Source organism: Salvelinus fontinalis, chromosome 31 (genome assembly GCF_029448725.1).
Source record: "Salvelinus fontinalis isolate EN_2023a chromosome 31, ASM2944872v1, whole genome shotgun sequence".
NCBI lineage: Eukaryota > Metazoa > Chordata > Actinopteri > Salmoniformes > Salmonidae > Salvelinus > Salvelinus fontinalis.
In genome coordinates, this window is record NC_074695.1 from 48,252,805 (window position 1) to 48,269,101 (window position 16,297).

At 44.6% G+C, this 16,297-nt stretch overlaps 1 pseudogene; it reads right to left on the reverse strand.

Annotated features, from left to right (window-relative positions):
- LOC129830440 (membrane-associated guanylate kinase, WW and PDZ domain-containing protein 1-like) overlaps positions 1 to 16,297 on the reverse strand; it is a 230,522-nt pseudogene that overhangs the window by 25,996 nt on the left and 188,229 nt on the right.

The following is a 16,297-nucleotide window of genomic DNA, read 5'->3' on the forward strand; positions in this document are numbered from 1 at the left end:
TGTACTCACTTCGCCTCCATGGCCTTTTTATATTTTTATTTATTTATACATATATCTGTTTGCCTTCACCTCCCTTATCTCACCTCACTTGCTCACATTGTATATAGACTTATTTTTTTATTTTTTTCACTGTATTATTGACTATATGTTTGTTTTTACTCCATGTGTAACTATGTGTTGTTGTATGTGTCGAACTGCTTTGCTTTATCTTGGCCAGGTCGCAATTGTAAATGAGAACGTGTTCTCAATTTGCCTACCTGGTTAAATAAAGGTTAAATAAATAAATAAATAAATTCTAAAATGTATTAAATACATAAAAAATCCTCATCAATCTACACACAACAAGGACAAAGTGAAAACAGTTTTTTAGACATTTTTACAAATGTATAAAAATAACAGAAATACCTTCGTATTCAAACCCTTTGCTATGAGACTCGAAACAGAGCTCAGGTGCATCCTGTTTCCATTGATCATCATTGACATGTTTCCACAACTTGATTGGAGTCCACCTGTGCTAAATTCAATTGATTGGACATGATTTGGAAAGGCACACACCTGTCTATATAGGTTCCCACAGTTGACAGTGCATGTCAGAGCAAAAACCAAGCCATGAGGTTGAAGGAATTATCTGTATATATCGTAGACAGGATTGTGTCGAGGCACAGATCTGGGGAAGGGTATCAAAACATTTCTGCAGCATTGAAGTTTTACAAGAACACAGTGGCCTCCATCATCCTTAAATGGAAGAAGTTTGGAACCACCAAGACTAACTGGAGCTGGCCGCCCCGGCAAATTGAGCAATCGGGGAGAAGGGCCTTGGTCAGGGAGGTGACCAAGAACCCAATGTTCACTCTGACAGAGCTCCAGAGTTCCTCTGTGGAGTTGGGAGAACATTCCAGAAGGACAACCATCTCTGCAACACTCCACCAATCAGACCTTTATGGTAGAGAGGCCAGACGGAAGCCACTCCTCAGTAAAAGGCACATGACAGCCCACTTGGAGTTTGCCTAAAGGCACCTAAAGGACTCTCAGACTACGAGAAACAAGATTCTCTGGTCTGATGAAAGAAAGATTGAACTCTTTGGCCTGAATGCCAAATATCACGTCTGGAGGAAACATGTCACCATCCCTACGGTGAAGCACGGTGGTGGCAGCATCATACTGTGGAGATGTTTTTCAGCGGCAGGGATTGGGAGACCAGTCAGGATCAAGGGAAAAATGAACGGAGCAAAGTACAGAGAAATCCTTGATGAAAACCTGCTCCAGAGTGCTCAGGACCTCAGACTGGGGTGAAGGTTCACCTTCCAACAGGACAACGACCCTAAACACACAGCCAAGACAACGCAGGAGTGGCTTGGGGACAAGTCTCTGAATGTCGTTGAGTGGCCCAGCCAGAGCTCGGACTTGAACCCGATTGAACATCTCTGAAGAGACCTGAAATTAGCTGTGCAGCGACACTCCCTATCCAACCTGACAGAGCTTGAGAGGATCTGCAGAGAAGAATGGGAGAAACTCTCAAAATACAGGTGACAAGCTTGTAGTGTCATACCCAGAAGACTCAAGGCTGTAATCGCTGCCGAAGATGCTTCAACAAAGTACTGAGTAAAGGGTCTGAATACTTATGTAAATGTGAAATATTATTATATATTTTTTTAAACTTTTGAAAAAAAAATCTTAAACATATACTTCCTTTGTCATTATGGGGTATTGTGTGCAGATTGATGAGGGAAATAAACTTTTCAATCCATTTTAGAATAAGGCTGTAACGTAACACAATGTGGAAAAAGTCAAGGGGTCTGAACACTTCCCGAATGTGCACTGTATATACACTACCGGTCCAAAGTTTTAGAACACCTACTCATTCAAGGGTTTTTCTTTATTTTTTACTTTTTTCTACATTGTTGAATAATAGTGAAGACATCAAAACTATGAAATAGCACAAATGGAATCATGTAGTAACCAAAACAGTGTTAACCTGTTGGGGATGGGGGCGCTGTTTAGACTATTTATGCTAATGTGGCTAATTTTTTAAACGGCTTCCCACAAAATCCTTGATCGTACAATATGCATATTATTATTATTATTGGATAGAAAACAGTCTATAGTTTCTATAGGAGTTGAAATTTTGTCTCTAAGTGGAACAGAGCCCATTCTACAGCAATTTCCCTGACATGGAGTCAGATTTGAGAAACGTTGGCCACTTTTCTGAAGTCATTTAAAAGGGCACTGTCGTTGCTATGACTATACGGACACTTCTTACGTCTTCCCCTGGATGCCTTTACGTGATGACGATTCCAACGGGCTCGATTGCTCGTTCACAGGCCCTACAAATGAAAAAAACCTTTAGCTAGCAAGTCTTTTCTTGCTGCGTAACGCGCGTGGAAGACACCGACCCTCTCCTGTTCCAAGCGTTAGTTTAGCCTGTTATATTTCTCCGGTCATCTTTTCACTCGTTATAGGAGTTACAAACATCACAAAGTAGTTAATTTAAAGCGTTTTATAGCAATTTATATCCGTTTAGTGCGATTTTGGGACATTTATTTTTGCAACGATGTGAAAAGTTGGGCACGCTTTTCAGTTCATCCCGAACGTAGTTGACATTTCCACATGGCAAGAGGACAGCTTTCCACCAAAAGACGATTTCTCCCAAGAAAGGATCCTTTGCCCAAGATACTGATGGAAGAACAGCTCAAGGTAGGACATTTTTATTATGATAAATCGTGTTTCTGTCGAAACATTTTAGTGGCTTAGGACGCCATGTTTTTTGACGTAGCTTCGCTTGGCGCAAACTGTATTGAAAAGTAAGGATAAATTAAAAAATGTAATAACGCAATTGTATTAAGAATTAAATTGTCTATCAATCCCTGTCCACCCTATATTTTTTAGTCACGTTTATGAGTATTTATGTATAAGAGTAGATCACTGTCTAAGTGGCGCAAGGACAAATTCTGACCAGCCGAGTTATTTTTCACATTGTCTAACCATGATTTTGGTGGCTAAATATAAACATTTTCGATCAAACTGTATATGCATGTTGTAATGTGATGTTACAGGAGTGTCATCGGAAGAATTCTGAGAAGGTTAGTGAAAAAATTAATATCTTTTGGCGATGTTGACTTTTATCGCTCACTTTGGCTAGAATCAATGCTGGGCTGCTAATTGCTATGTGCTAAGCTAATATAACGATTTATTGTGTTTTCGCTGTAAGACACTTAGAAAATCTGAAATATTGTCTGTATTCACAGGATCTGTGTCTTTCGATTCGTGTATGCTGTGTATTTTTACGAAATGTTTGATGATTAGTAGTTAGGTAAACACGTTGCTCATTGTAATTATTCTAGTCCATTTGTGATGGTGGGTGCAATTGTAAACTATGCCATATACCTGAAATATGCACTTTTTTCTAACAAAACCTATCCCATACCATAAATATGTTATCAGACTGTCATCTAATGAGTTTTTTTGTTGGTTAGGGGCTATAAATATCTTAGTTTAGCCGAATTGGTGATGGCTACTGGTGTTGGTGGACAAATAAAAGATGGTGGATTATGCTAATGTGTTTTTAGGTAATAGATGTACATCTTTACATATTGTGTCTTCCCTGTAAAACATTTTAAAAATCGGAAATGTTGACTGGATTCATAAGATCTGTGTCTTTCATTAGCTGTATTGGACTTTAATGTGTGAAAGTTAAATATTTTAAAAATATATTTTTTTTGAATTTCGCGGCACTGGTTTTTCAGTGGGGGGGGGGGGGGGTGTGCCGCTAGCGCCACGCTGATCCTAGACAGGTTAAACAAATCAAAATAGATTTTATATTTGAGATTCTTCAAATAGCCACCCTTGCCTTGATGACAGCTTTGCACACTTTTTGGGATACTACATGATTCCATATGTGCTATTTCATACTTTTGATGTCTTCACTATTATTCTACAATGTAGAAATTAGTAAAAATAAAGAACAACCCTTGAATGAGTAGGTTGTCATGACGTTGGCCTGAGTGGGGGAGGTTTATGACCAACATCAATATATTTCCCCTTTTTCCTCTCTCTACTCTACCGATGTGACCATTGAAAATCCCATGTTTAATATTGAGAAAGAGTCTGGTGACATCAAAAGATGGGAACGGAACCATATTTCGGTAATCCAACCAGCTAAATAAATATGATGCCAGATCAGTTGGCTTCTGAGACTTTATTACTGATGGATGACATAAACTGTATCTTGGAAGGTCTACACATTCTAGTTATCAGATTCAAATGGAATTGTTGTGCAATTTAAATGTTTAAATATGAAACTATTTGTGAAAAGGTGAAATGTAATTTTAGCTTCCAAATGAGAGAATTGGGTTTTCATGAGTGAACTATGCTCAACTCAGTGGCCCTGCCCATGTGAACAGACATTGGTTATAAACTATGAAACACGCCCTTCTCTCCCCTCCTATATAAAGCCCTTGACGAAAATGTAACTTTCTGTTCCGAGGACGTTAGGGCGACAGTCCTACGTTCAAAGGGCTCAGATAATAAGCTGTTCCAAGGACGTGAGGATTTGCGGTCCCCGCGTTGAAAGGACAAAGATCACCTACAGAACGAAGCCAACCTCAGCATGAGCTCTGGTTGAACGACAAGAACCTAACGAAATTAGCATCGAATTTCAACGTGGAGGTGACGACCTACACGCCGAAGGATGAATTTTGACTATACCAGCCAGATTATAGCATGAGCTTAAAAGTATGGCAACTTGGTATGAACTTTGAACTCTTATTCACTAAAGAAGTGATACCTCCTAGCCGTTGCGTTAGCAACCGCAGCTGTAAACGTGGGCTAGGAGAGGACGGACAGAGTATCCATTCTACCACGCTCCAGTTCACCACTAGACAGTCTTCAGAGGACCAGAGACCCATGCTGGACAACCTGGCCTACGATCTACGACCAATCTACCGAAGCCAGAGGCTCCGGACCGTGGATCGTTGCTGGAGGAACCGGACCGTAGATGGTCGCAGGGGGCTCTGGACTGAGAGGCTCTCCCTACTGAAGGCTCTGGACCGCCGACCGTTGCTGGAGGCTCCGGAGCCTCCTGAGACGGTCCGCGGTCCGGTTCCTCCTGAGACGGTCCGCGGTCCAGAACCTCCTGAGACGGTCCGGAGCCTCCAGCGAGGTCTGGCGCCTCCAGCGATGGTCCGGAGGCTCCAGCGACAGTCAGCGGTCCAGAGCATTCAGTAGGGGTTCTCAGTCCTGAGCCCCCTGCGACGATCTACGGTCCGGAACCTCCAAAGACGGTCCACAACCTCCTGAGACGGTCCACGGTCCAGAACCTCCAGCGAGGGTCTACGGTCCGGAGCCTCCACCGACGGTTAGCGGTCCAGAGCCTTCAGTAGGGGTTCTCAGTCCTGAGCTCCCTACGACGATCTACGGTCCGGTTCCTCCGGCGACGGTCCACGGTCCGGAACCTCCTGAGATGGTCCACAGCCTCCTGAGACGGTCCACGGTCCGGAGCCTTCAGCAGGGGTTCTCAGTCCTGAGCCCCCTGCGACGATCTATGGTCCGGTTCCTCCGGCGACAATCCACGTTCCGGTGCCTCCGGCGACGACCCACGGTCCGGAGTTTCCGGCGATGCGCACCGCACCGGAGCTGCCCCCGACGCCCTGCGTCATCCATCCTAGATGCCCACCCGGACCCTCCCCTATTGAGTCAGGTTTTGCGGTCGGAGTCCGCACCTTTGGGGGGGGTACTGTCACGCCCTGACCATAGTAAGCTGTTTTTCTCTGTGTTGGTTGGGGCGTGATGGTGCCTTGGGTGGGTTATCTAGGTGAATTTGTATGTCTATGGTGGCCTGATATGGTTTCCAATCAGAGGCAGCTGTTTATCGTTGTCTCTGATTGGGGATCATATTTAGGCAGCCATTTCCCTTTTGTGTTTGTGGGATCTTGTCTATTTTTAGTTTCCTGTCTGCACTATTTGTATAGCTTCACGTTTCGTCCGTTGATTTTGTTGTTTTTGTTCAGTGTTCATTCATTAAAAGAGAATGTACGCATACCACGCTGCTCCTTGGTCTCACTCATACGACGATCGTGACACTTTTACACTCAACATAGCCATTTCATGTGCGCACTTGCTCCGTAATGGGAATTGTATTTATATTTTATTCAGCTAACTTCAATTATATTCTTCTTACTATAAAATCATTTATAATAAAATAATGGCACGGGACTTATAAGCATAGCTTGTCAGCCATAATGGAAAGGTCAATGGCATAGTGCATAGCCAGATGTCACGTTCCTGACCTATTTATGTTAGTTTGTTATGTGTGTTAGTTGGTCAGGACGTGAGGTTGGGTGGGCATTCTATGTTTTCTGTTTCTGTGTTGGTTTTGGGTTGCCTGGTATGGCTCTTAATTAGAGGCAGGTGTTTGGCGTTCCTCTAATTAAGAGTCATATTTAGGTAGGCGTTGTCACAGTGTTCGTTGTGGGTGATTGTCTTCCGTGTCTGTGTAATTGTTTGCACCATACGGGACTGTTACGGTTTGTTCGGTTTGTGTAGTCTAATTGTCCTATTCGTGCGTTCTTCTTGTTTTATGTAAGTTCGTCGTATATGTCTGTCTTCACCGTTTTGTTGTTTTGTTAGTTTATACAAGTTCGTGTCTTTGTTAAATAAATGTGTTCAAACTTCGCTGCGCCTTGGTTCCCTCGAAGAGGAGGAGGACCGCCGTTACAGAATCACCCACCATTCCAGAGCCAAGCAGCGGAGTAAATGGAGTAAGGGACAGGAAAAGAAGGAGGAATGGACTTGGGACGATATATTGGACGGGAAAGGTTGCTACACATGGGAGGAGATCCTGGCTGGTAGGGATCGCCTCCCATGGGAACAGCTGGAGGCACTGAGGAGAGCAGAGGCTACCGGAGAGAGGAACCGGAGTTATGAGGGAACGCGTCTGGCACGGAAGCCCAAAAAGCCCGTGAGTAACACCCAAAAATTTCTTGGGGGGGGGATAAGAGGTAGTGGGCCAAGGGCAGGTAGGAGACCTGCGCCCACTTCCCAGGCTTACCGTGGAGAGCGGGAGTACGGGCAGGCGCCGTGTTACGCAGTAGAGCGCACGGTGTCTCCTGTACGAGTGCATAGCCCAGTGCGGGTTATTCCACCTCCCCGCACTGGTAGGGCTAGATTGGGTATTGAGCCAGGTGTCATGAGGCCGGCTCAACGCGTCTGGTCTCCAGTGCGTCTCCTCGGGCCGGCATACATGGCACCTGCCTTACGCATGGTTTCCCCGGTTCGCCTACATAGGCCGGTGCGGGTTATTCCACCTCCCCGCACTGGTCGGGCGACCGGGAGCATTCAACCAGGTAAGGTTGGGCAGGCTCAATGCTTAAGAGTGCCAGTACGCCTCCACGGTCCGGTATTTCCGGCGCCACCTCCCCGCCCCAGCCTAGTACCTACAGTGCCTACACTACGCACTAGGCTACCAGTGCGTCTCCTGAGCCCTGTTCCTCCTCCACGCACTCTCCCTGTAGTGCGTGTATCCAGTTCGGTGCCTCCAGTTCCGGCACCACGCACTAAGCCTCCTGTGTGTCTCCAGAGCCCTGTACACACTGTATCTTCTCCCCCTACTAATCCTGATGTGCTTGTCCTCAGCCCGGTGTCACCAGTGCCGGTACCACGCATCAGGTATAGAGTGGGCTTTGAGAGTACAGTGTGCCCTGTCCCTGCTCCCCGCACTAGTATGAAGGTGCGTGTCCTTAGCCCGGTGCCTCCAGTTCCGGCACCACGCACCAGGTCTACAGTGCGCCTTATCCGGCCAGAGCCATCCGTCTCACGAGCGCCATCTGAGCCATCCGTCTCACCAGCGCCATCTGAGCCATCCGTCTCCCCAGCGCCGTCTGAGCCATCCGTCTCCCCAGCGCCGTCTGAGCCATCCGTCTGCCCAGCGCCGTCTGAGCCTTCCGTCTGCCCAGCGCCGTCTGAGCCACCCGTCTGCCATGAGCCTGCAAAGCCGCCCGTCTGCCATGAGCCTGCAAAGCCGCCCGTCTGCCATGAGCCTGCAAAGCCGCCCGTCTGCCATGAGCCTACAGAGCCGTCCGCCAGACAGGAGCCGCTAGAGCCGCCCGCCAGACAGGAGCCGCTAGAGCCGCCAGTCAGACAGGATCTGCCAGAGCCGCCAACCAGACAGGATCTGCCAGAGCCGCCAACCAGACAGGATCTGCCAGAGCTGCCAGCGAGCCATGAGCAGCCAGAGCCGTCAGAGAGCCATGAGCGTTGAGAGCCGTCAGCCTGCCATGAGCGTCGAGAGCCGTCAGCCAGCCATGAGCGTCGAGAGCCGTCAGCCAGCCATGAGCGTCGAGATCCGTCAGCCAGCCATGAGCGTCGAGAGCCGTCAGCCAGCCATGAGCGTCGAGAGCCGTCAGTCAGCCATGAGCTGCCCTTCAGCCAGAAACGGCTATTTACCCAGAACTGCCCATCAGTCCAGAGCTGTCTCTCTGTCCGGAGCTGCCTTTCAGTCCGGAGTTGCCCCTCTATTATGATCTCCCTCTCTATCTTGATCTACCTCTTTATTCTTATCTATCCCTCTGTCTTGATTTATCCCTCTGTCCCGGTGCTGTCCCTGTCATGGATTTTACAAAGAGGATTTTGTGGGATATGGGTGGACATTTTTAGGGGTAGATGGAGGTTGGGATTGACTATGGTGGGGTGGGGACCTCGCCCGGAGCCTGAGCCACCACCGTGGTCAGATGCCCACCCAGACCCTCCCCTAGACTTTGTGCTGGTGCGCCCGGAGTTCGCACCTTATGGGGGGGGTTATGTCACGTTCCTGACCTATTTATGTTAGTTTGTTATGTGTGTTAGTTGGTCAGGACGTGAGGTTGGGTGGGCATTCTATGTTTTCTGTTTCTGTGTTGGTTTTGGGTTGCCTGGTATGGCTCTTAATTAGAGGCAGGTGTTTGGCGTTCCTCTAATTAAGAGTCATATTTAGGTAGGCGTTGTCACAGTGTTCGTTGTGGGTGATTGTCTTCCGTGTCTGTGTAATTGTTTGCACCATACGGGACTGTTACGGTTTGTTCGGTTTGTGTAGTCTAATTGTCCTATTCGTGCGTTCTTCTTGTTTTATGTAAGTTCGTCGTATAGGTCTGTCTTCACCGTTTTGTTGTTTTGTTAGTTTATACAAGTTCGTGTCTTTGTTAAATAAATATGTGTTCAAACTTCGCTGCGCCTTGGTTCCCTCAATACTCCTCCTTTTCGGTCGAAGAGGAGGAGGACCGCCGTTACACCAGATAACATACAGTAGTCCAACTCATATTCTGTTCTTCTGAAATACATTTTTTAATCTCATAATGTTTCTTTAGACTTGCCTAAAATAAACAATGTTATTGTTATGGTGTGTATTACATTGATTTATTAGACATTTTTAAATGTAGGTGTTCCAAAGAGGATCATCAACTGCTTGTATGTGTGGAGGCCTGGAAATGCAAAATGTGTCTATGTTAATTAACGGTCAATTACCGTGAGACCAGCAGGCTTTTGCATGACAATAACTGGCTGATAAAATGTCATGACTTCCACAGCCCTAGTGAGGACACAGGCGATTTGGTGTCAGTCTGTTCACCCACAGGGCATGTCTGAACACAGGGCACGGGCCATTTCTCCTGATCCGCCTTCTGTCTGCCACACAGTCTCCATTAGCCCTCAGCTCTAGGTCTGTGTGTGTGTCTGTGTTGGATAAGTCATTAGCCCTCCACTGATCCCTGTCCCTAGCACAGCGATCAGAGCTCTCACTTACACACACACACACACACACACACACACACACACACACACACACACACAAAATGTTCTCTGCAGAAGGGTCCCAAGCCAGGTCTCATCTCTATCTCTGTCTCTGTCCTAGCCATCTCCTGGCACCACAAACACCACAGATCACCATAATGCTGATATCTGTCCACAATCTACTACATGAAAAAGAGAGCTGCGTGTGCGTGTTCCTCTCATCCTCCCACTCTCCGACCCGTTCTAATAATCCAGCCCACTCAAACAGTAGGATCAGCTCCACAGCAGAGGGCTGCGGCTCCTTGAGGGGTTATCAAACAGATATATACCAATCAGGCGGAGCTTAAAGCAGCCCTCACCGGGCCCAGTTAATATTTAATCAGCAGCAGCAGACCTAGATTCTACTGGCTCTACTTTACACACTCATTAACCAGAACTGCAACGCCGCAGGCGCCTGCTAACAGACACATACGACCAGGCTGAGGCTGGCTGGCATCTAGCACTAGTCATTTACATTCATCTAGGGTTGGGGAGTAACAGATTACATCCATCAGTATAGTCAGTGTAATCATGTAATCTGATTGGGGGGGGGGGGGACTGTAATGTAATCAGTTACGTTATCAGAATTTTTTGTTGTTTTTTAAAATCAAATTACAGATACTTTTGGGGAACCAGTTTACGTCTTAGATGATGTTTGTAGTTTAGAAAAAGGATGTTTGTGGAAAAAAAATACATTGACACCTTTCCAGTTTCTCAATGACGTTCAATTCAGCATTGAAAAAAGGTACACATTTAAGATTGTTCCACCTGAGCGAGTCTGACCATAAGCCAGAGACCACTGTGATGACACGCCAAATGTATTTCATGGATCCTCTTGATCTTCTTCTAACGCCTCTTAAAAGGGGAAAGTAATTCAAAAGTAATCAGATTATGTTACTGAGTTACGTTACTGATTACAATTTTGGACAGGTAACTAGTAACTGTGACGGATTACATTTAGAAAGTGACCTACCCAACCCTGGATGCATACACTCTTCAGCCCAAAAGGCTACCATTAACACACGAACGCACAAACACACAAGCTGCACGTAATGTGCATATTCCTCTGATGGGTGCGTTTTCAATACACCATACAGGTAAACACAACGTTGGTAACATCAGACAGGCAACGGCCTGCCGCTTATGAATTGCAAATGGCAATCGAGAAAAGCAACATTACATTCCTATTAAAGTAAGTTCTGTTTGCTTGTCCCCCAGTCAGCCTTAACGTATATGTTGCAATGTAAATTACACTTTAATGTAGAATAACATGTCTCGAGGAGTCATTGTATTGCCCCGAGATGGGAATGAATGACCCATTGTTTGGAGAACAAACCATTGCTCTCAAGAGACTCTTGTAGTGAGTATAGTAAATAAGTGGGGTGGTTCCCTCCATCACATGAATAATAGAAGACCTGAGCTGTGATTAAAGGATATGGGGGCCTTAAGAAAAGACGTTCTGCTTTTAGAATTCAGAATGGGTGTACATTCTAAAAACTATTGTATGTGGCACACTATCAAATGAACGTTTGGGTCAATAGACTTGTTTTCTGCTGATGAGAACATCTATTGACCGAAACATTCACATTATTTTTAGCAAATGGTTCTGCTTATCCACCAACCACAGTCAACCTCCTGCTGTGTTCCTGTACTCCTGCACAAGCAACACAGAAATAGCTCACGACGTAAGCTTGGGTCAACGTTGGATATACCATACTTGAATTCTGAGCCGTCAGCAAGGTAGGATGTATGTGATCCTTCATTTTTAACCCCTTCTTCCGGTGGCAAGGCAGTATGCACACACCTACACAGTGTTTGGAAATGCAGGTGCTTCGTATTGCAGGATATGTCGATAGTACCACAGAGCAGGAAACATGTCTGTTTTTCAAGGAGACTAAGCTCTCTGAGACACCTTTTGTCATAGAGTCAGGTTTGAGTCATACCACACACAAACACACTGAGCTGTTCCTACAAAGTACTCAACAATGCTTCTCCTCCAGGATTCAATGCAACACCCACACACTTTCAAGAAATGGATACGGTCTCTAGTATATTCCAAACAGAAAAATGTGAAAAGTTTCTCCCTTCCCACCAAACAACAGACAGGATGATCAAATACATGGCTCATTGACTAATGTCTCAACGTTTGTACCTGTATCTAAAAACGTATATTATATGTAATATTTTTTTGGCAGCATTGTTGAACCTACCTTTATCAGTTGTCGTCATAAACCACAATGAAGTATTTGATTTTGAGTCTACTCACGTCTGCTCTCATACATGCTTCTGGACTGGGCCCAGATCTTGAAGGGGTCTGGCTTCTTCTGGAGGGTTATGGTGCCATCTCCAGGGTCCTGGGTGGGCAACGGAGGCAAGCCAGGCAGCGGCTGAGTGGGTGCGGCCGGAGGGGGGGCCATGGCCTCACTGGGCATGTTGGAGGGGGGGTGGCTGGGGAGTCTGTGTGGGTGCTGCGATGGCTGCACACACTGTGCTGGGAGCTGCTCTGACTGTCCTTCCTCTCCAGCTGCTGCTGAATGGAAAGAATGGGGAGAAAGGGAGGGTTAAGAGGGGAAGAAGGAGAGAGACAAATAAGAGAGATATAAGAAATATATATATATATATATATATATATATATATATATATATATATATAGATAGAGAGAGAGAGAGAGAGAGAGAGAGAGAGAGAGAGAGAGAGAGAGAGAGAGAGAGAGAGAGAGAGAGAGAGAGAGAGAGAGAGAGAGAGAGAGAGAGAGGAGAGAGAGAGAGAGAGAGAGAGAGAGAGAGAGAGAGAGAGAGAGAGAGAGAGGAGAGAGAGAGAGAGAGGAGAGAGAGAGAGAGAGAGAGAGAGAGAGAGAGAGAGGAGAGAGAGAGAGAGAGAGAGAGAGAGAGAGAGAGAGAGAGAGAGAGAGAGAGAGAGAGAGAGAGAGAGAGAGAGAGAGAGGAGAGAGGAGAGAGAGAGAGAGAGAGAGAGAGAGAGAGAGAGAGAGAGAGAGAGAGAGAGAGAGAGAGAGAGAGAGAGAGAGAGAGAGAGAGAGAGAGAGAGAGAGAGAGAGAGATCAGTAAGAAGAGAAGGTAGTAGAGAGCGGGAAGAAGGTAACAATAATCCAAGGTCAACATCATAGAAACACCAAATGAATTGAGTGTGACTGTCAGATAGAGCTGTAGTCTAATGGTGTTGGGGGAGAGATGGTTTCTATGACACCCACACACAGAAAAATATGTTTTAAGTATGATGTAGGTATTGGTCTGAAGCCGAAATTCAAATGAGCACCACAATGCCTTCTTCACCCATGCTCTTTATTCATACACGCACTACGTTCTACGTGTAAACACATTTATTGTTCGATACTTTCTTTGATTTCAAATTCATATATTCAGTCCAATACAAAATGACTGAATACATGACCACTAAGCCTGGCTAAGACAAAGGGACATTTGAAGAAGCTAATCAAAATGGACTGTGGATTAGTTCAAGGAAATCATGTCATCTAGTTGTGTCTATTTCAATTACGACGTTTTACGGTTCAATGATTTTTCTTATGGTTAATCAAATATTAAAACGAACACAAAATCATGAAAAGAAAAGTGAACACATTTCAAAATAATCTTGTTAGTAGAAACAAAAACACACTTACAAGCCAACACTTCATTTTGATCAAGAGAGAGTTGCAAATACACCAAGACAGTTGGGTCCCTCTCACATATGGCAGTGTACTCTGAACACATATTTAAAGCCCAGCACCAGAGGCAGAACAGCTCTTCGAGGCTGACACAGAGTTGCATCCAGCCTGACATTTCAATGATATAACACAGAGGGGGAAAAGCCTGCTTTCCTCTGAGAAAAACTAATCAACAGTGACAGCCAACCAGGGCCACCATTGGTCCCTCGTGACCCCTACAGCGCCCCGCCACTCCCCCACCTCAAATCGGCAACGCCCCTGCTATGACTGATGCCATATCCCTGTTAATCTCTAATCCCGAATATTCCTGCTTCCTGTTAACAGGAAGTACGTATGTAAAGTATTATCCCTGCTGTAGTATACATATATTCCTGTAGTATACAGTACACACTTTATGGGTGGCTCTGGGTAGAAGTTGCCCTTAAGCACTGATCTTGCCTATAGGCACCCTATGAAGACCTAAGGGTTGATGAATCGTCATAATAAAAACACACTTGGTAGAAGGAAATAGGGATTCATATATTTTCCCAGAAATCGACTAAGTTTTAATGCCAGGAATAATTCATATTTATCCCGAGAGTCCCGGGAAATACGCAAAAATTGGAAATGCCAATTCAATGCATTTAACACCAAGTTTGGTCCCTCAGGGTTCCCCAAAATAAGATTGTGGTGACGTTTTGGCTGTGCCACTATTTATACATTTCACAGCAAATGAAATGGATATTTACAGTCTAAACTGAACAAAAATATAAATGCTACATGCAACAATTTCAAAGGTTTTACTGAGTTACAGTTCATATGAGGAAATCAGTCAATTTAAATAAATAAATGTGGCCCTAATCTATGGATTTCACATGACTGGGAATACAAATATGCATCTGTTGGTCACAGATCACTTTTCTTTTAAACTGGGCCTCACAATGCTCCTCAGGATCTCATCAAAGTATTTCTGTGCATTCAAATTGTCATCGATAAAATGCAATTGTGTTCGTTGCCTGCCCATACCATAACCCCACCATGGGGAACTCTATTCACAACGTGACATCAGCAAACCCCTTGCCTACACGACGCCATACACGTGGTCTGCAGTTGGGAGGCCGGTTGGACATACAGTACTGCAAAATTCTCTAAAAGTCTGTTGGAAACGGCTTATGGTAGAGAAAGTAATGTTCAATTCTCTGGCAACAGCTCCGAGGGACATTACTGAAGTCAGCATGCCAATTGCACATTCCCTTAAAACTTGAGACGTCTGTAGCATTATGTTGTGTGACAAAACTGCTCATTTTACAGTGGCCTTTTATTGTCCCCAGCACAAGGTGTACCTGTGTAATGATTATGTTGTTAAATCAACATTTTGATATGCCACTCCGACACAGAGCACGCTCAAGACACACAGAGCACGCTCAAGACACACAGAGCACACCCCGAGTAGGCCAGCATTGTCGAATCATACAAACGTTGTAAGGCAGTCAAAAAAAAGTCTAATGACCAAAGTTGTCAAGCTTGCTAGACAACCTCCAATGAAGAATGACAGAATATTTGGCTAAATCGAGTTGATGATTATACAGATAAATAGCGTGCCCAATTTCAACTTCCTTCTACTCATCCCCAGAATATAAGATATGCATATTATTAGTAGATTTGGATAGAAAACACTCTGAAGTTTCTAAAACTGTTTGAATCATGTCTGTGAGTATCACAGAACTTATGTAGCAGGCAAAACCCAGAGGATTAACCATTCAGATTTATTTTTTTTGAGGTCACCGTCTGTTCAATGAGTTTTCATTGGGATACTAGATTTCTAATCAACCTGTTTGCAGTTCCTACCGCTTCCACTGGATGTCACCAGTCTTTGTAAATAGGTTGAGGTTATTCCTTTGTGCAATGAAGAAGAACGGCCATCTGGAATCAGTGTAACGTTATGTGTACTGTTTGAGAGTTGCGCAAGACTAGAAAAGTATCGTTAGTTTTTTGTCCTCCTGTATTGAAAACAGATAGACCCGTCTTCAATTTGATCGATTATTAACGTTTACAAATACCTTCAGTTGTATTACAAAAGTAGTTTGAAATGTTTTGGCAAAGTTTAGAGGTAATATTTGAGATATTTTGTAGTGACGTTGCGCAAATGGGAAGTTGTTTTTTTCTGGATCAAACGCGCCAAATAAATTGACATTTTGGACATATATTGACGAAATTAATTGAACAAAATGACCATTTGTGATGTTTATGGGACATATTGGAGTGCCAAAAAAAGAAATTTGTCAAAGGTAAGGCATGATTTATATTTTATTTTTCCATTTTGTGTTGCGCCTGCAGGGTTGAAATATGCTACACTCTCTTTGTTTACTGTTGTGCTATCATCAGATAATAGCATCTTATGCTTTCGTCGAAAAGCCTTGTTGAAATCTGACTTGTTGGCTGGATTCACAACGAGTGTAGCTTTAATTTGATATCTTACATGTGTGATTCAATGAAAGTTTGTTTTTGAATTTGGCGCTCTACATTTTCCTGGCTTATTTGCCAAATGGGACGCAAGCGTCCCGCCTATCCCAGAGAGGTTTTAACAGTGTAGTTTAAGAAAGAGTTAAGAAAATATTTACTAAATAAACTAAAGTACAAAATAATTAAAAATAACAATAACGAGTCTATATACATGGGGTACCGGTACAGAGTTAATGTGCGGGGGCAGAGGTTAGTCGAGGTAATTTGTAAAGTGACTATGCATAGATGTAAATAGTTTTGATGAATTGTTCAGCTTGGGGGTAGAAGCTGTTAAGGGGCCTTTTGGTCCTACACTTGGCACACCGGTACCGCTTGCC